The sequence below is a fragment of the Chiloscyllium plagiosum genome, unplaced genomic scaffold, assembly GCF_037043375.1.
Source record: "Chiloscyllium plagiosum isolate Xiang-an unplaced genomic scaffold, Cpla_swu_hap1 HiC_scaffold_1, whole genome shotgun sequence".
In the NCBI taxonomy this organism is placed as follows: domain Eukaryota; kingdom Metazoa; phylum Chordata; class Chondrichthyes; order Orectolobiformes; family Hemiscylliidae; genus Chiloscyllium; species Chiloscyllium plagiosum.
In genome coordinates, this window is record NW_028270139.1 from 112,610,959 (window position 1) to 112,628,927 (window position 17,969).

Consider the following 17,969-nt stretch of genomic DNA (forward strand, 5'->3'; position numbering starts at 1 on the left):
TCTTTTCTGAACCTTTTCAAGTTTCACAACATCTTTCCAATAGGAAGGAGACCAAAACTGCATGAATATTCTAAAAATGGTCTAACCAATGTCGTGATCAGCCACAACATGACTTCCCAACTCCTGTACTCAATACCCTGACCAATAAAGGAAAGCACACCAAACACCTTCTTCACAATCCTTTCTACCTGCGTCTCCATTTTCAAGGAGCTATGAACCTGCACTGCAAGGTTTCTTTGTTCAACAACAGGCTTAATGGTTGTAGTATCTCTGTTAAGAATGGAGAAATTCATTGTTATGGAGATGGAAGGAAGTGGTCTTGGTAATGGAAAAGATGTGGGCCCAGATTGAAGTGGAAGAAGCGGGGAGAGAATCTGGGTGAGACCAACTATTAGAGAAGAGTCTATGAAAGCTGCAGATGCCTAGTGATCTTGACAACCTCATCTACATCATATAGGACTGCCTACTGTGTCGCATTGGCCAAATTTGGATGTGCCAACACTGACTGAAGCTACTCAGGGAGATTTTTTTTAAAGATGATGTCATTGATTCTACTGCCAATGCAACTTATTTATAATAACAAGCTATCATTTTCTTGCTTGTGGGCAAGTAAGGAGTGTCTTAAATCATTTTATATTCATCATTGTTTATGTTTTATGTAAAATAGAAGGAACAATATATTAAAAGGGAAGAATGCCTGATTTCATTCCCAAGGTATCTGTGATATTTCTAATGACAAAATAGCAAAACCATTCAAATGTCCAGAGCAGTGGCTAGCTGTACTTTTCCTGCTATTTGCGTGGGTTTCCTCCGGGTGCTCCGGTTTCCTCCCACAGTCCAAAGATGTGCGGGTCAGGTGAATTGGCCATGCTAAATTGCCCGTAGTGTTAGGTTAAAGGGGTAAATGTAGGGGTATGGGTGGGTTGCGCTTCGGCGGGTCGGTGTGGACTTGTTGGGCCGAAGGGCCTGTTTCCACACTGTAAGTAATCTAATCTAATCTACTGTTTCATCCTCAGTACACCATACATTTCATAGCTTCTACAGGAAGTATAAACATTCGGAATTCAGGGTCAGAGCAATCCATTTTGATTGATTGATTTATTGTCACATGTACCCAAGTACAGTGAAAAGTTTTGTTTACAAGCAGTACAGGCAGATCATAGTAAGCAAGGATGCACAGATCAAAAAGACTTGGAGGCATACAAATTACATTGCACAGAGTGTGCATTGGGCAAGATCAACATTAGCAAGATCAGCATTATTTGAGGCTAGAGAGTCCATTCATCAGTCTAATGACAGCTAGGAAGAAGATGTTCCTGAATCTGCGTGTGTTCAGGCTTCTGTATCTTCTACCTGTTGGAAAAAGTTGTAGAAGATTATTTCCTGGGTGCAATGGGTCTTTGATGATGTTGGCAGCCTTTCTGCAGCAGCAAGCTGTATAAATGGAGTCCTGAAGATCACAGAGCTGAAACAGTTTGATAAATGATTAGAAATTCCTGAAACAAATTTCTGCACTGCTTCCAGTGTAAATAACCAGGTTAGTTTAATATGGTAGGAGAAAGTGAGGACTGCAGATGCTGGAGATCAGAGCTGAAAATGTGTTGCTGGAAAAGCGCAGCAGGTCAGGCAGCATTCAAGGAGCAGGAGAATCGACGTTTTGGGCATAAGCCCTTCCTGAAGAAGGACTCATAGCTTAATATGGTGTCGGATCACTGATGTCTCAAGCGAAATTTCCAAATTGCTCATGGTCCTGGCTCTGATGAAGAGTACTGGTATCTGGCTGAATTAAGGGATGTTCAACCTCAAATGGTTTAATTTCCAGTAAATAACTTGCAAACCTTGGATTGATTTATGTTCGCACCAACCAATCAGATACCGGAATTGTTGCAGTCGAAATCCTGGCTCTAAACCCAGATGCCTGGATATTCTAGTGCATTACTAAGTTTACTTTTGTTGTTTTCCAATTTTTAAGTACCCCACCTTTTCTGCATGCTTATGGTGGTTTGAGACCATTTGTTCCACAACTTAAGAATAACCCCATTAACCCGAGCTCCAGTTATCAATGTGATTGTTGTATTTCAAACCAAGATCAAATCTTCACATATTCACCCATGTTTTTGAGTATTGAGGACAGGTCCAATTTGTTCAGCAATTCCTTGCTGAGAACTCTTTTTCAAAAAGCTTAAGAACTCATGTAAGACTCTTGAGGGTACATTTGATGTTTTAAAAGTTCTGAAGAGGATATGGGTATCACTGGCAAGGCCAGTATATGTTGCTAATTACTAATTGGCTCTTTGGGCAACTTCAGAGTCAACCACAGTGTTGTGAGTCTAGAGTCACATGTAGGCCAAACAAGGATGGCAAATTTCCTTCTCTAAAGGATATCAGATGAACCTTTAAGGCAGTGGTTACATGGTTGTCATTCAATTAACTTTTTTAATTCCAGATTTTATAGATTTCAAATTTTACCCTCTGCCATGATGGGATTTGAATGCATGAACATAGCTTATTGTGCTGGATTATCAGTCCAGTGACATTACCATTATACCACTGCCTCACCTCCTACTCTGCTTTCACAACATTTCTCTCAATCATTTTTCTCTCCTTGCCAGACAGTTATGCCATTAAATCGTCAACTCTCTCTCTCAGTAGGCATTGGATACATAGAAAATAAGAGCAACAGGCCATTTTACCCTTTTGGGCCGACTCTGCCATTCAGTACGTTCATGGCTGATCATCCAACTCAGTATCCTATTCCTACTTTCTCTCTATTCTCAGAAATGGCCTTCTCCTGCTCCTAATTTTATTTTGTTCTTCATTGAATGCTTTGCACACAGTCTTGACAGACTCTTCTGTTCCTGACAAAATGTATATATTCAATGCTGGCCAGCTTTGAGTATTCATTCAAATAGCAGGCAGAAGGGACAGCCGTCTTGTTGGTATATGCAATAATGCATCTTTATGTTCCATTTCAACAAATTCGAGAAAGGACTCAAGAGATTCTGTCTTCTTATCCGAGGAGTAATACACACTGTATAATTTTAGGACAAGTATTCCGACATAAAAGTTGCAGTCATCCCATTTTTAAGGCATTTGTGGATGACATGATATTTGCATATGACCTGTATCTCTTGATAAGTAAGCTGCCTGAGTTTCTAATATACTGCCCTATATTTCCCAAAATTCACAGAGGCATTGTCAATCACATAGGAAAACACATTGTTGGTCCCAAGAACATTTCCCTTAGAATTTTGCAGATCCATGTAGAAATTACCTCACTTGTCATTGTCGTGAAATCAAACAAACATTTCTTATTTCTCTTTGCAGTCAAAATTTAATGTAGGGTTACAGGGAATAATTTCTTTGTTTATTTGGAAGCATCAGAGCTGACTGAAAAAAAGGTGCAGTATCTACTTAATCTAAAAGCTTTGTGATTTAAATGCAAAGCAATTTCTATGATTCTGGTAACTTTCACGTACTCATGACTTCAGGATTAGGTAAAGTTCTTGAAAATATTCTGTTTGAATAGTCTTGGGTTGCATAACTGGTCCTAAATACTTCCATATCTTCACCCCACTTCAGCAGCAATCATCAGATTTTCTTGGCATGAGTCTCTTTTTAAGAATGTAGCAACATCAGAGGTGGAGTAGGACATTCAGCCCCTTAAGTCCAGTTCGATCATCATTGATCATCCCACTCAATTCCATTTTCCCACACATTGCTCATAAACCTTGATGTAATTAGTTTCCATAAACCTCTTGATTTCTGTCTGGAAAAAGGCAAGGACAGAGCCTCCACAGCCCTCTGAGTTAAAGAATTTTAATGATTCCAACTTGTGCATTAATAAATTCCTCTTCATGTCAGTCTTAAATAGCATATTCTTCATTCCAAAACTATATCTCTAGTTCTAAACTCACCAGCCAGAGGAAACATCTAACTCCAGCAACCCTGTTATACCCTTTAAGAATTTTGAAAGTTTCAATGAGATCACATGTCATTCTTCAAACGTTAGAGAATGCAGACTCAGTTTCATCAATCTCTCCTCAAAAACAATATTGCTGTCCTTGGAATTAGTCTAGTGAACCTCTGTTAAACTCCCTCTCTGACAAACATACCTTTCCAGGTGTGATCTCATCAAGATTCAACAAAATTGCAGCAAGATGTCTTTCCTCCTTTGCAATGAAGGCCAACATGCCATTTCCCTTCCTAACTGCTTTCTTGCTTTTAGTGATTCACAATCCTGTGGGATCCATGGCAAAGTAGCACATTAGATCCAAAATTGGCTGAGAGGCAGGAAGCAGAGAGTGATGATAGAGGGATGCTTCTGTGACTGGAAATCTATGTTCATTGGGATTCCACTGGGCTCGTGTTGCTGTTTATGGTGCACATTAATGATTCGCACTGAAACACTGTGTGAATGACACAAGCTGTTCATGAATTACATGTACATTGGTAGTGTGGTAAATAGCGAGGAGGATAGCCATAAACTGTAGGAAGCTTTAACGGACTGATCAACTGGTCAGAGCAGGAACAAATGGTGTTCAACCTGGAAAAATGTGAGGTAATACACTTGGTGAGGTCTAACGAGGCAAGGGATCTCAAAAACACTGAATTTCAGAAGGACCTTGGTGAGCATAACCTCAGATCTCTGAAGAGAGCAGAGCAGTCAGGTAAAATGGATCGGAAGGCATATGGCATTCTTGCCTCCATTAACCGAGGCATAGTGTACATGAGCAAGGAGGTTCTGCTGGAACTCTGGTTAGGCTATTGCTGGAGTATATTTTTATTTCACTCATAAGATGTGTACATCATTGGCTGTCCAGCATTTATCCTAGTTGCCCTTGAGAATGTGATGGTGAGCTGCCTTCTTGAACCACTGCAGTCCATGTGCTGTAGGTTTATCCACAATGGTGTTAGAGAGGGAAATACTAGGATTTTGATCCAGTAACAGTGAAGGAAAGGTGATATATTTCCAAGTTAGGATGGTGAGTGACTTCGAGGGGAACTTGGAAGTGATGGTGTTCCCATGTATCTGCTGCCCTTGTCCTTATTGGTAAAGTCTTTGTGAGTTTAGAGATGCTGTATAAGGATCTTTGCTGAATTTCTGCACTGCAACTTGTACACACTGCTACTTCTGAACTTTGGAGGGAGACGGTGGATGCTTTTGGATGTAATGCCAATCAAGCAGACTACTTTGTCCTGGATGGTGTCCAATTCTTGAATATTGTTGGAGCTGGCAAGTGGGGAGTATTCCATCACACTCCTGATTTGTGCCTTGTAGATGGTGGACAGGGAGGTGTCAGGAGGTGAGTTACTTGCCAGAGTATTCCTAACTTCTGAACATCTCTCGTACCCAATGTGATTATGTGGTTAGTCCAGTTGAGTTTCTGGTCAATGATAACCCCCTTCATGTTGATAGTGGGGATTCAGTGATGGCAGCACCATTAAATGTCAAGGGGCAGTGGTTAAATTGTCTCTTCTTGGAGATGGTCATTGCCTAGCATTTGTGTGGCACGAATGTTACTTGCAACTTGTCAGCCCAAACGAGATCTTGCTGTATTTGAACATGGACTGCTTCAGTGTCTGCAGAGCTTTGAATGGTGCTGAACATTGCGCAACCATTGACAAACATCCTCACTTCTGACCTTATTGTGGAGGGTAGGTCATTGATGAAGCAACTGAAGATGGTTGGGCATAAGACATTACCCTGAACAACTACTGCAGAGATGTCTTGGATTTGAAGTGACTGACCTCAAACAATCATAACCATCTTCTTTGCTGGCTATGACTTCATCCAGTGGAGAGTTTGCCCCCTGATTCCCAATGATTCAGTTTTGCTCGGGCATGTTAATGCCACATTCAGTTAAATGTGTTTTTATGTTGTTTCTCTCACCTCACCTCTGGAAATTATCTGTTTTGTCCATGTTTGAACCAAGGCTGTAATGAGGTCAGAAACTGAGTGGCCCTGGTGGAACCCAAGCTGGGTGTCACTGAGCAGGTTATTGTTGAGCAGGTGCTGCTTGATAGCACTGTTGATGACACCTTCCATCACTTTACTAATGGTTGAGAGTCAACTGATGGGATGGTAACTCCAGGTTGTATTTGTCTGTACAGACCATACCTAGGCAGTTTTTCACATTGTTGTCTAGCTGCCAGTGTTGTAACTGCACTGGAAGAGCTTGGTTCGGGGAGCGGTAAGTTCTGGAACATAAGTCTTCAGTACTATTACTGGAATGTTGTAGTCTTTGCAGTATCCTGTGCCTCCAGCCATTTCTTGATATCACATGGAGTGTTTGAAGACTGGTATCTATAATGCTGGTAGAAAGTGAGGACTGCAGATGCTGGAGATCAGAGCTGAAAAATATGTTGCTGGAAAAGCGCAGCAGGTCAGGCAGCATCCAAGGAGCAGGAGAATCGACGTTTTGGGCATAAGTCCTTCTTCGGGAAACGTCAATTCTCCTACTTCTTGGATGCTGCCTGACCTGCTGCGCTTTTCCAGCAATATTTTTCAGCTCTATAATGCTGGTGTCCACTGAAGAAGGCTGAGATGGATCATCCACTTGGCACATTTGCACTGATGCGCTAAGCTTTTCCATCATTGAGGATGGTGATATTTGTGGAGCCTCTTCCTCCAGTGAGTTGCTTAATTTCCCGCCACCATTCATGCCTGGATGTAGCAGGACTGCAGAACTTAAATTTTGCTCCGTTAGTTATGGAATTGCTCAGTTTTATCCATCATTTGCTGTTTATGTTGTTTGGCATCCATGTAGTCCTATTTGGTGGTTTTACCAGGTTGACATCTAATTTTCACGTATGCCTAGTGCTACTCCTGGCATGTCCTCCTGACTGTCTGTGGAACCAGAATTGATCCCCAGGCTTGTTGGTAATAGTTAACTCAGAGATATGCTGGGCCATGAGGTTGCAGATTGTGCTGGAATACAATTCTACTGCTATAGATCCCCCAGAGAACCTCATGGTTGCCCAGGCTTGAGGGGTTAGATCTGTTTGAAGACTGATCCATTTAGTACGGTGTTGATGTCACACAACACAATAGAGGTTATTCTCAATGTGAAAGCAGGACTTCATCTCCACAAAAACTCCGCAGTGGTCACTCTTACTGTCATGGACAGGTACATCTGCAGATTGGTAAGGATGAGGTTTTCTATTCTTAGTGGTTCCCTCATCTCCTGTTGCACACCTAGTCTAGCAGCTAGCTATGTCCTTTAGGACCTGCCCAGCTTGTTCAGTAGAGCTGCTGCTGAGCCACTCTTGATGGTGGACATTGAAATTCTCCACTCAGAGTACATTTTGTGCCCTTGCCATCCTCAATGCTTCCTCCAAGTGTTGTTCAACATGAAGGAAGTTCTGATTCTTCAACCAAGGGAGGAAAGTATATGGTAATCAGCACGAGGTTTTCTTGTCCCTGTTTAATCTGTAGCCATGAGACCTCATGGGGTCCAGAGACAATGTTGAGGACTCCCTGGGCAACTCCTTCCAGCTGTATACCACTGTGCTGCCACCTCTGCTAGGTCTGTCCTGCCAGTGGGACAGGACATATCCAGGGCTGGTGATGTGGCGTCTGGTACATTGTCTGTAAGGTATGATTCTGTGATTATGGCAATGTCCATTTTTGGCACTAGCTTCCAGATGTTTGCAAGGAGGACGTTACAGGTTTGGCAGGGTTGTTTCTGTCGTTGTTGTTTCCGGTGCCGAGGTCGATGCCAGCTGGTGTGTGTTTCATTTTTTTTGTTGAGTCTTTTTAGTGATTGATATAACTGAGTGGCTTGCTAGGCCATCTCAGAGGGCGGTTAAAAGTCAATCACATTGCTGCGGGTCTGGTGTCACATGTAGGGCAGATGAGGTGAGGATAGCAGATTTCCTCCCCTGTGTGCAGATCTGGTCACCACATTGTAAGGAATGATGTGATTGCATGAGAGAGTGTGCAGAGAGGATTTACCAGGATGCTGCCTGTGCTGGATTGTCTGAGTTATGAAGAAAGATTAGATAAGCTGGGATTGATTTCCTTTAGACAATGAAGTTTAAGCAGGGACCTGCCAGAGGAGTATAATGTTATGAGGAGCATAAATGGGATGGTTAGGAAGGAGCTTTCTCAACAAGTAAGCTGGTCACTAACCAGGGACTGGAGATTTAAGGTGCAATATAGAAGGCTAAGATCATTCTTTTCACTCAGGGGATGGTGTGAGTTTGGAACTCACTGCTGAAAAGGATGATTAAGTCAGAAACTTTAAGAACATTTAAGCAATATTCAATTGTCTTGCCATGACTGTGGTGCCAGAGCTGGGATTACTGTGGTCAGATTTTTATTGGCCAGTGCGGACCCAGTGGACTGACTGCTGTCTGTGAGATATACAGGTTCCTCAGCACTTTATCACCACTCTTTATTTAAGAACCCATATTGTATTTTTGTACTTTTCCCACAAACTTAACACTTACTCACATTTTATTCCATTGTCATGCTCTTGTCTATCACATAGATTAGAGTGGTGCTGGAAAAGCACAGCAGGTCAGGCAGCACCTGAGCATTGATGTTTCGGGCAAAAGCCTGATGAAGGGCTTTTGTCCGAAATGTCGATTTTCCTGATCCTCGGATGATGCCTGACATGCTGTGCTTTTCCAGCACCACTCGAATCAAGACTCGGATCTCCAGCATCTGCAGTCCTCACTTTTGCCTTGCCTATCACATAGCCTACCAAATCTGGTTCTGTCATTTCTCCGATTCCTTGTGTTTTGTGCTCTCTGCATGGCTGACGTTTCCTTGTATTTCACCAAAAGCCCTTGATGGTGTCAAATGTATTTTGCTGTAACCTTGTTAATTTTGAAAAGCCATTTTTCAAATGCATTTTCCTTGTACGAATCCTTATTAAAACAACAAAAATATATTTTCTCTTTTATTCTGCTAGTGCTACTACTCCAAAGGCTGTCACCACTGTAACTCATCACTTTTTTGTGCTATTTTTGAATCATGCTAGCTTATTAGTCATGTAACTTTTCAAGCCGCTTCCTTTACCTCAAGTTTCAATGGAAAAAAAAACCCGAGCTGTGTTTTTTTCAAGAGTGACATTACGCATTATACCTCTGGGCTGGTCAGTGGGAAGAAACAGGCGATGTTATTCATGAATGCAGCACCTGTTTATATTGAATGTTGAGATTCTGTACGAATTATATGTTTTTAACAACTTATTTGCTTAAAGTATCATGTTAAAATCTCCATGCTTGCTTTCAATAGATCAATGAGTCAAGATTTGTGTGGTGCTGGAAAAGCACAACAGGTCAGGCAGCATCTGAGGAGCAGGAAAACCGACATTTCGGGGAAAAGCCGAAATCTGATGAAGGGCTTTTGCCCGAAACGTTGATTTTCCTGCTCCTCTGATGCTGCCTGACCTGCTGTGCTTTTCCAGCACCACTCTAATCTTGACTCTAATCTCCAGCATCTGCAGTACCCACTTCTGCCTTCAATAGATCAATGCCAATTCTGACAGACTCCTGGCCATTCAGGAAGGTTATCAATTCAAATGATAACTGGGTAGAACAAAAGTAACAGGAAGTTGCACCTGGGATCTCTGATGAAGGGCTTGTGCCCAAAACATCGATTCTCCTGCTCCTCAGATGCTGCCTGACCTACTGTGTTTTTCCACTGCCACACTTTTTGACGCCAATCTCCAGCATCTGCAATCCTCACTTTCTCCTAATCTCTGGAGACTGCTGAACAAAGCCTATGATCAGAATGTTTGTGAGTAGATCTGTGTTTGGGTGGCCTAGGGATCAGACTTGTGATTTAAGGGATGGGTGAGGGCTGTGAACAGGAGGATTGCTGAGAACTCTGAGGAAGATAAAAAAAAGGTGGAGACATTTTTAAAAATCTATTCATTCACAGGATGAGGGTATAGTTGGCTTGGCTAATATTTATTGTTTAGAGGACAGTTAAGAGTCAATCACAATACTGTGGGTCGAGAGTCACATGTAGGCCAGACGAGGTACGCATGGCAATTTGCTTCCCAAAAGGACATTAGTGTACAAGATGGAATTTTCCCCCCAACAATTGGAAATGGATTCATGGTCATCATAAGACTCTTAATTCCAAATTTTTGTTGAAATTAAATTCTATCATCTGCCATGTTAGGATTTGAACAAGGGTCCCCAGAATATACCTTAATCTCTGTATTAACAGTCCAGTAATAATACCACTTGGCTGTCACCTCCCTTGCTCCCATCCATATGGAGAACATTGCTGTTGTCATTATTATACAGAATTCAGTTGAATACTCGGACATATTGAAACAGCCATCAATTGTTTATGATTGCCAAAAGTAGCCTCAGTTGTGAATTTGTGTTGTTGAAATGAATAAACATTTTGTTTCATTTCCCCTCTGCCAACATTAGCTACATCATATGATTACTCATAAATGCAAGAAATAGTGTAAGCATGGGACTTGAAATACATTTTAAATTTTGTTTTAATTATTGATTATAACAAAATCTTAACTTAAAAATTGAAAGAAAGAAATTCATCATAAAAATTAGTTTGGCACACTTTTGTCCTTTCAGTTAAATCCTGTATCCTGAGGGGCTCTGTGCAGCATGTGATGATGTTGTACAGATTAGTTCCTCTTTGAATGTACTGGTTAATACGCTGAACAACTGGAGTTACATAGAGCAAAAATATCCCAGGTTCAATCTTGGTTACAATTTCTACATTTTTCAATATTTTTGTGCTGCTGATTAAAAACAAGATATGCACTGATCAGGGTTTAGTACAGTGATATGTACTTCTTGTCAGATGTGGGAGTTTGAAGAGAGTTTAAGGGTTACTGTGGATGATATCTGCCATAAATTCTGTTGGATGCGAATCTTATCAGATCGAGTGGATCGGTTGAAGAGACAGTTAGAAGCGATGAGGAATTTGCAGCAGCAACAGTATGTGATGGATGGCAGTTACAGGAAGGGAGGGAAGTCTGAGATACAGTAACATAGATGGGTTAACTCCAGGAAAGGTAAGAGAGGTAGGCAGCTAGTGCAGGAGTCTTTTGTGGATATACACATTTCAAACAGGTATGCTGTTTTGGAAAATGTAGGGGATGATAGATTCTCAGGGGAACGTAGCATGAACAGCCACGTTTCTGGTATTGAGACTGGCTCTAATGCAACGAGGGGTATGTTGGCTTCCAAGAGATCAATTGTGTTGGGGATTCTGTAATACGAGGTACAGACATACTTTTCTGTGGCCAGCAGCGAAAAAGCAGAATGGTATGTTGCTTCCCTGGTGCCATGCTCAAGGATGTCTCAGAGAGGGTGCAGAATGTTCTCATGGGGGAGAGGGGCCAGCAAGAGATCATTCTCCATATTGGAACCAACAATGTAGGAAGGGAAAAGGTTGAGACTCTGAAATGAAATTACAGAGTTAGGCAGAATTTTAAAAAGGAGGTCCTCAAGAGTAGTAATATCTGGATTACTCCTGGTGCTATGAGCTAGTGACGGCAGGAATAGGAGGATAGAGCAGATGAATGCATGGCTGAGGAGCTGGTGTATGGGTGAAGGATTCACATTTTTGGATCATTGGAATCTCTTTTGGGTTAGAAGTGACCTGTACAAGAAGGACGGATTGCACCTAAATTGGAAGGGGACTAATGTACTGGCAGGGAAATTTGCTGAAGCTGCTTGGGAGGACTTAAACTAGTAAGGTGGGGGGATGGGACCCAGGGAGATAGTGAGGAAAGAGATCAATCTGAGACGGGTACAGTTGAGAACAGAGGCGAGTCAAACAGTCAGGGCAGGCAGGGACAAGGGCAGGGACATAAATTAAACTGCATTTATTTCAATGCAAGAGGCCTAACAGGGAAGGCAGATGAACTCAGGGCATGGTGAGGAACATGGGACTGGGATATCATAGCAATTATAGAAACATGGCTCAGGGATGGGCAGGACTGGCAGCTTAATGTTCCAGGATACAAATGTTACAGGAATGATAGTAAGGGGAGCAAGAGAGGAGGGGGAGTGGCATTTTTGATAAGGGATAGCATTACAGCTGTGCTGAGGGAGGATATTCCTGGAAATACACCCAGGGAGGTTATTTGGGTGGAACTGAGAAATAAGAAAGGGATGATCACCTTATTGGGATTGTATGAAAGACCCCCTAATAGTCAGAGGGAAATTGAGAAACAAACTTTTAAGCTACTTGTAAGAATAATAGGGTGGTTATGGTAGGGGATTTTAACTTCCAAACATAGACTGGGACTGCCATAGTGTTAAAGGTTTAGATGGAAAGGAATTTGTTAAGTGCGTACAAGAAAATTTTCTGATTCAGTATGTGGATGTACCTACTAGAGAAGGTGCAAAACTTGACCTACTCTTGGGAAATAAGGCAGGGCAGGTGACTGAGGTGTCAGTGGGGGGGGGGGGGGGGGGGGGGGGGGCGGCACTTTGGGGCCAGCGACTATAATTCTATTAGATTTAAAATAGTGATGGAGAAGGATAGACCAGATCTAAAAGTTGAAGTTCTAAAGTGGAGAAAGGCCAATTTTGACGGTATTAGGCAAGAACTTTCGAAAGCTGATTGGGGGCAGATGTTCACAGGTAAAGGGACAGCTGGAAAATGGGAAGTCTTCAGAAATGAGATAACAAGAATCCAGAGAAAAAAATATTCCTGTCAGGGTGAAAGGAAAGGCTGGTAGGTATAGGGAATGCTGGAAGACTAAAGAAATTGAGGGTTTGGTTAAGAAAAAGATGGAAGCATATGTAACGTATAGATAGAATAGATCGAGTAAATCCTTAGAAGAGTATAAAGGAAGTAGGAGTATACTTAAGAGGGAAATCAGGAGGGCAAAACGGGGCCATGTGATAGCTTTGACAAGTAGAATTAAGGAGAATCCAAAGGGTTTTTACAAATACATTAAGAACAAAAGGGTAACTAGGGAGAGAATAGGGCCCCTCAAAGATCAGCAAGGCGGCCTTTGTGTGGAGCCACAGAAAATGGGGGAAATACTAAATGAGTATTTTGCATCAGTGGAAAAGAATATGGAAGATATTGACTGTTGGGAAATAGATGGTGACATCTTGCAAAATGTCCATATTACAGAGGAGGAAGTGCTGGATGTCTTGAAACAGGTAAAGATGGATAACTCCCCAGGACCTGATCAGGTGTACCTGAGAACTCTGTGGGAAGCTAGAGAAGTGATTGCTGGGCCTCTTGCTGAGATATTTGTATCATCGATAGTCAGAGGTGCGTTGCCGGAAGACTGGAGGTTGACAAACGTGGTGCCATTGTTTAAGAAGGGTGGTAAGGACAAGTCAGGGAACTATAGACCAGTAAGCCTGACCTTGGTGGTGGGCAAGTTGTTGGAGGGGATCCTGAGGGACATGTATTTGGAAAGGCAAGGACTGATTAGGGATAGTCAACATCATGTCTCACAAACTTGATTGAGTTTTTTGAAGAAGTAACAAAGAGGATTGATGAGGGCAGAGCGGTAGATGTGATCTCTATGGACTTCAGTGAGGCGTTCAACAAGGTTCCCCATGGGAGGCTTATTAGCAAGGTTAGATCTCATGGAATACAGGGAGAACTTGCCATTTGGATACAGAACTGGCTCAAAGGAAGAAGACAGAGGGTAGTGGTGGAGGTTTGTTTTTCAGACTGGAGGCCTGTGGCCACAAGGATCAGTGCTGTGTCCTCCACGTTTTGTCATTTACATAAATGATTTGGATGCGAGCATAAGATGAACAGTTAGTAAGTTTGCAGATGACACCAAAATTGGAGGTGTAGTGGACAGCGAAGAGGGTTACTTCAGATTACAACAGGATCTTGATCAGATGGGCCAATGGGCTGAGAAGTGGCAGATGGAGTTTAATTCAGATAAATGCGGGGGTGCTGCATTTTAGGACAGCAAATCTTAGCAGGACTTATACACTTAATGGTAAGGTCCTAGGGAGGTTTGTGAACAAAGAGACCTTGGAGTGCCGGTTCATAGCTCCTTGAAAGTGGAGTCGCAGGTAGATAGGATAGTGAAGAAGGCGTTTGGTATGCTTTCCTTTATTGGTCAGAGTATTGAGTACAGGAGTTGGGAGGTCATGTTGTGGCTGAACAGGACATTGGTTAGGCCACTGTTGGAATATTGCATGTAATTCTGGTCTCCTTGCTATCGGAAAGATGTTGTGAAACTTGAAAGGGTTCAGAAAAGATTTCCAAGGATGTTGCCAGGGTTGGAGGATCTGAGCTATAGGGAGAGGGACAGACTGGGGCTGTTTTCCCTGGAGTGTCGGAGGCTGAGGGCTGATCTTATAGAGGTTTACAAAATTATGAGTGGCTTCGAAAGATTAAATAGGCAAAGTCTTTTCCCTGGGGTCGGGGAGTCCAGAACTAGAGGGCATAGGTTTAGGGTGAGCGGGGAAAGATATAAAAGAGACCTAAGGGGCAACGTTTTCACACAGAGGGTGGTACATGTATGGAATGAGCTGCCAGAGGAACTGGTGGAGGCTGGTACAATTGCAACATTTAAAAGGCATTTGGATGGGTATACGAATAGGACGGGTTTGGAGGGATATAGGCCGAGTGCTGGCAAGGTGGGTCTAGATTGGGTTGGGATATCTGGTCGGTATGGACAAGTTGGACCGAAGGATCTGTTTCCATGCTATACATCTCCTTGACTCTATGACTGGTCCAAGAAAACCAAATTTTAAAGGGAATAATAACTTATATTGCATAAAAAACAGAAAGATCTGATTGATTCTGGTTGCCTCTGGTTGAGACATTACCCAGAAGAATGCATTAATTATTGTAATGATTGTAATGCAGTTAGCCAGCTGTTCCAATCTGGTCCAATTAGAGAGCCCTGGCTGACATATAAAAAGGGTGAGGGTCAGAGATACTGACACTTTGGTAGCTGAATCTGAATGAGGCAGTACTAAAATCAAGGATCATTTATGTGTAAATGAAGGGCAACTTGGTGACGGAATACTGGCCTCAGTGGAGTTATTTCAGTTACCCCAAAAGCTTTATTTAAATTCAAAAAAGGCAAGTTGACTTTGGTCAAGGCATACAATGGGGAATTCCCCTTTTGTATCTTTTGTATCATTGAAAAGGTACAATGCCTGGACAAATTTCTTTGCCTATAGCGGACTCAGTCCTGCAGACATGTGGCTTCTCGTGTAGGTGAATCAAATTGTGACTCGAACTGATCATTTCAAATTGATTGCCAAGAATTACACTGGCAAGATATTAAATCAACATAATACTTTAAAATATTTAGAATAAAAGGAATTTTCATTCATAAAAAGGTGCTTTCTCCATAAGTCAGATAACCAGGGACATAGATTTAAAGGTAACAGGTATAAAGCAAAAACCGAGAGTTGAGGAGAAACATTTTCATCCAATGGGTATTGGTTGTCTGGAACTCACTGCCTGAAATGGTAGTTGTGTCAGAAACTGTTTTAACATTGATGCAATATTTGGATATTTATTTGTGTTACCATAGCCTCCAGGGCTATGGGCCAAAAGCTGGAAGATGGGATTAGTATTGACAGATTTCTGTTGACTGGTGCAAACACAATGACCCAAATAGCCTTTTTCTATGCTGTAAAATCTATGAGTCTATGAGTAAATACTAAGTACTTCTCAGCAATGTTCTCTCAAATTTCCTTTCACTGTGCAGGGTCATTTTTTTTTTGCAGTGCATGTTCCCTTCAGGATTGCCTCATGATTGCTCGTGTGCATATTTTAAAGAGACTGTGTTTTCTTGTGTACAGGCTGCTTGTCCCTGGCACTGTAAGATCTGGACAGCTGCATGGTCACATGGCCATGTTGCTTAAAATGTACACTGCTTCTTAGAGTGGTTAATTATCCACACTTAGTGTAAAAACTATTGTATAGAATTAAGATGAAGTGTAATTCACAGTTTGTGAACATTTTGTAAAATTTCCAGGTACCTCTGATACCTTGAAAATGTAAAATTTATTCAAACCCATCACATTTATCTTTATTCAGACTAATTTCTACAAACATCAACTTGCAGATAGAACAGGTTTTGAAGAGCAAAGGATATCTCGCAGATAGAACAGGTTTTGAAGAGCAAAGGATTGTTGGTACTGACCAATTGTTGCAAGTGAGGGAATGTTGGGTAACCAATAGAGCAAGTGATGAAAGCTGTCAGAATATGTCAAGACAGAGTTGGCAGCCCCAGTGTTCCACTTCCAACTGGTCTCCCCCATTCATGCTGGAAGTGGCTTTCGTATCTCACTCAATATCTGGAAACTATACAACAGCAAAATTGATATCCAGGTTAAATGAAAAATTTGTTCAGAACAGATGAACCATTTTTTTCTTTGTCAATTTTCTTCTTTTCCCTCCTCATCTACAGCTGCTACTTCCTGACTGGGGTTCAGTTCCATGGGCGACAGTTTGACTCGTGTACACCAAATGAGTGGGACCCTGGTCCACATTTTTCTTCCTTTAGAATCACAGAATGACTACAGTGCAGAAGGAGACATTTAGACCATCATGCCTGCTCTGGCTCTGTCGGAGCATCGTCCAATTCCAAATAGAGGTCACACACAGATCTTGTGACATTGATGAATACTGGTTTATTTCTTCATGGGGAAGATAAATTGACAGGAATGGTACAGAAAGACACTCTGCACAGTTAAGTCAAGGATTCTCTTCCCCATCTGCAGATACAGATAGTTTTATGGTGTTACAGTAGTGTCACAGTAGTGTAGTGTTAATTACAAGGCAATATGAATGAAATTACATTCAATGGAAAACAATCAGTTGTCCGGTAGTAGTAATCAGATAATAATTGTAACAGGAGGTTTTGTTCCTCTGCTACAGCAGGTGCTAATGTCCAGCATCCTGGTTTCAATGGGTCTGTCGGGTGGTGTGCAGGTATCTGGGTGCCACTCAGACTAGGTAGGCTTTGGGGTGCCTGAGGAGACTGGGGATGCCTTTGGGGCTGCAGGAGTGGTGATGCTATTGTGAGGTAGGAAGTCTGTTATCACATCGTCTAAGGAGTGTATTCCTTCAGTCTGGTAGCTATTTTGGTAATGTTTTGTTTTGTTTATTAGTTCCTGAGCTGTTTGTGGTCAAGTTGAGGTATTATGGTATGTTCTGTTTAGCTAAGAACACAAATGTTTTCTGTGAACACGTCATGGGCAGGCAGTGTTTTTTTTCCCCATAGGCTCTATTATTGAGTGCCAATCTCCTGTCTTTTCCCTATATCTCTAGACACCATTACTATCCAAATAACCATCCAATGCCATCTTGAATCGTCAATTGAACCAGTCTTCACCACATTTCCAGGCAGTGCATTCCATACCCTAAACATTTGCCGCATAAAAATATTTTTTTCTCACATCACCTATGCTTCATTCACCATCATTTTAAATCTATGCTTTTTTGTTCCTTTTCCTTTTAAGAGTTGAAATAGTTTTACCCTACCTACTCTGTCCAACCTGCTCATGATTTTGAAAACCTCATTCAGTTCTCCTCTGATCCTTCTTTTCTCCAGGGAGAACAGTCCCAACTTCTTCAATCTGTCCTCATGGCTGAAGTTTCTTAAACCTGGAACCATTCTAGTAAAATACCGATGTGTATTTTCTACTGCATTCGCATCTTTCCTCCAGCTGAGGTTTAACAAATGTCTTGTGCAAGGTCAATCTCACCTCTTTGTCCTTATTAATAAAGCTAAGAACATTGTATGCTTTATTTACTGCTCTCTCCACCTGTTCTTTTCACCTTGAAAGAAGTGATGTCAATGTTAATTGTATCCCTCCTACTATCAAGGTTAAAGTGAGGACTGCAGATGCTGGAGATTAGAGTTGAGAGTGTGGTGCTGGAAAAGCACAGCAGGTCAGGCAGCATTCAAGGAGCAGGAAAGTTGACGTTTCAAGTAAACGCCCTTCATTAGGAATGAGGCTGGGAGCCTCGGGCATGGAGAGATAAATGGGAGTGGGGTGGGGCTGGG

At 41.9% G+C, this 17,969-nt stretch overlaps 1 long non-coding RNA gene across 1 annotated transcript in view; it reads right to left on the reverse strand.

Moving 5' to 3' along the window:
• Nucleotides 1–1,193: 1,193 nt before the first annotated feature.
• LOC122548855 (uncharacterized) overlaps nucleotides 1,194–17,969 on the reverse strand; it is a 51,429-nt gene continuing 34,653 nt past the window's right edge. The window contains exon 3 of the long non-coding RNA XR_015757929.1: nucleotides 1,194–1,353. This is a non-coding gene — a long non-coding RNA (uncharacterized LOC122548855). The remainder of the gene's footprint in view (nucleotides 1,354–17,969) is intronic.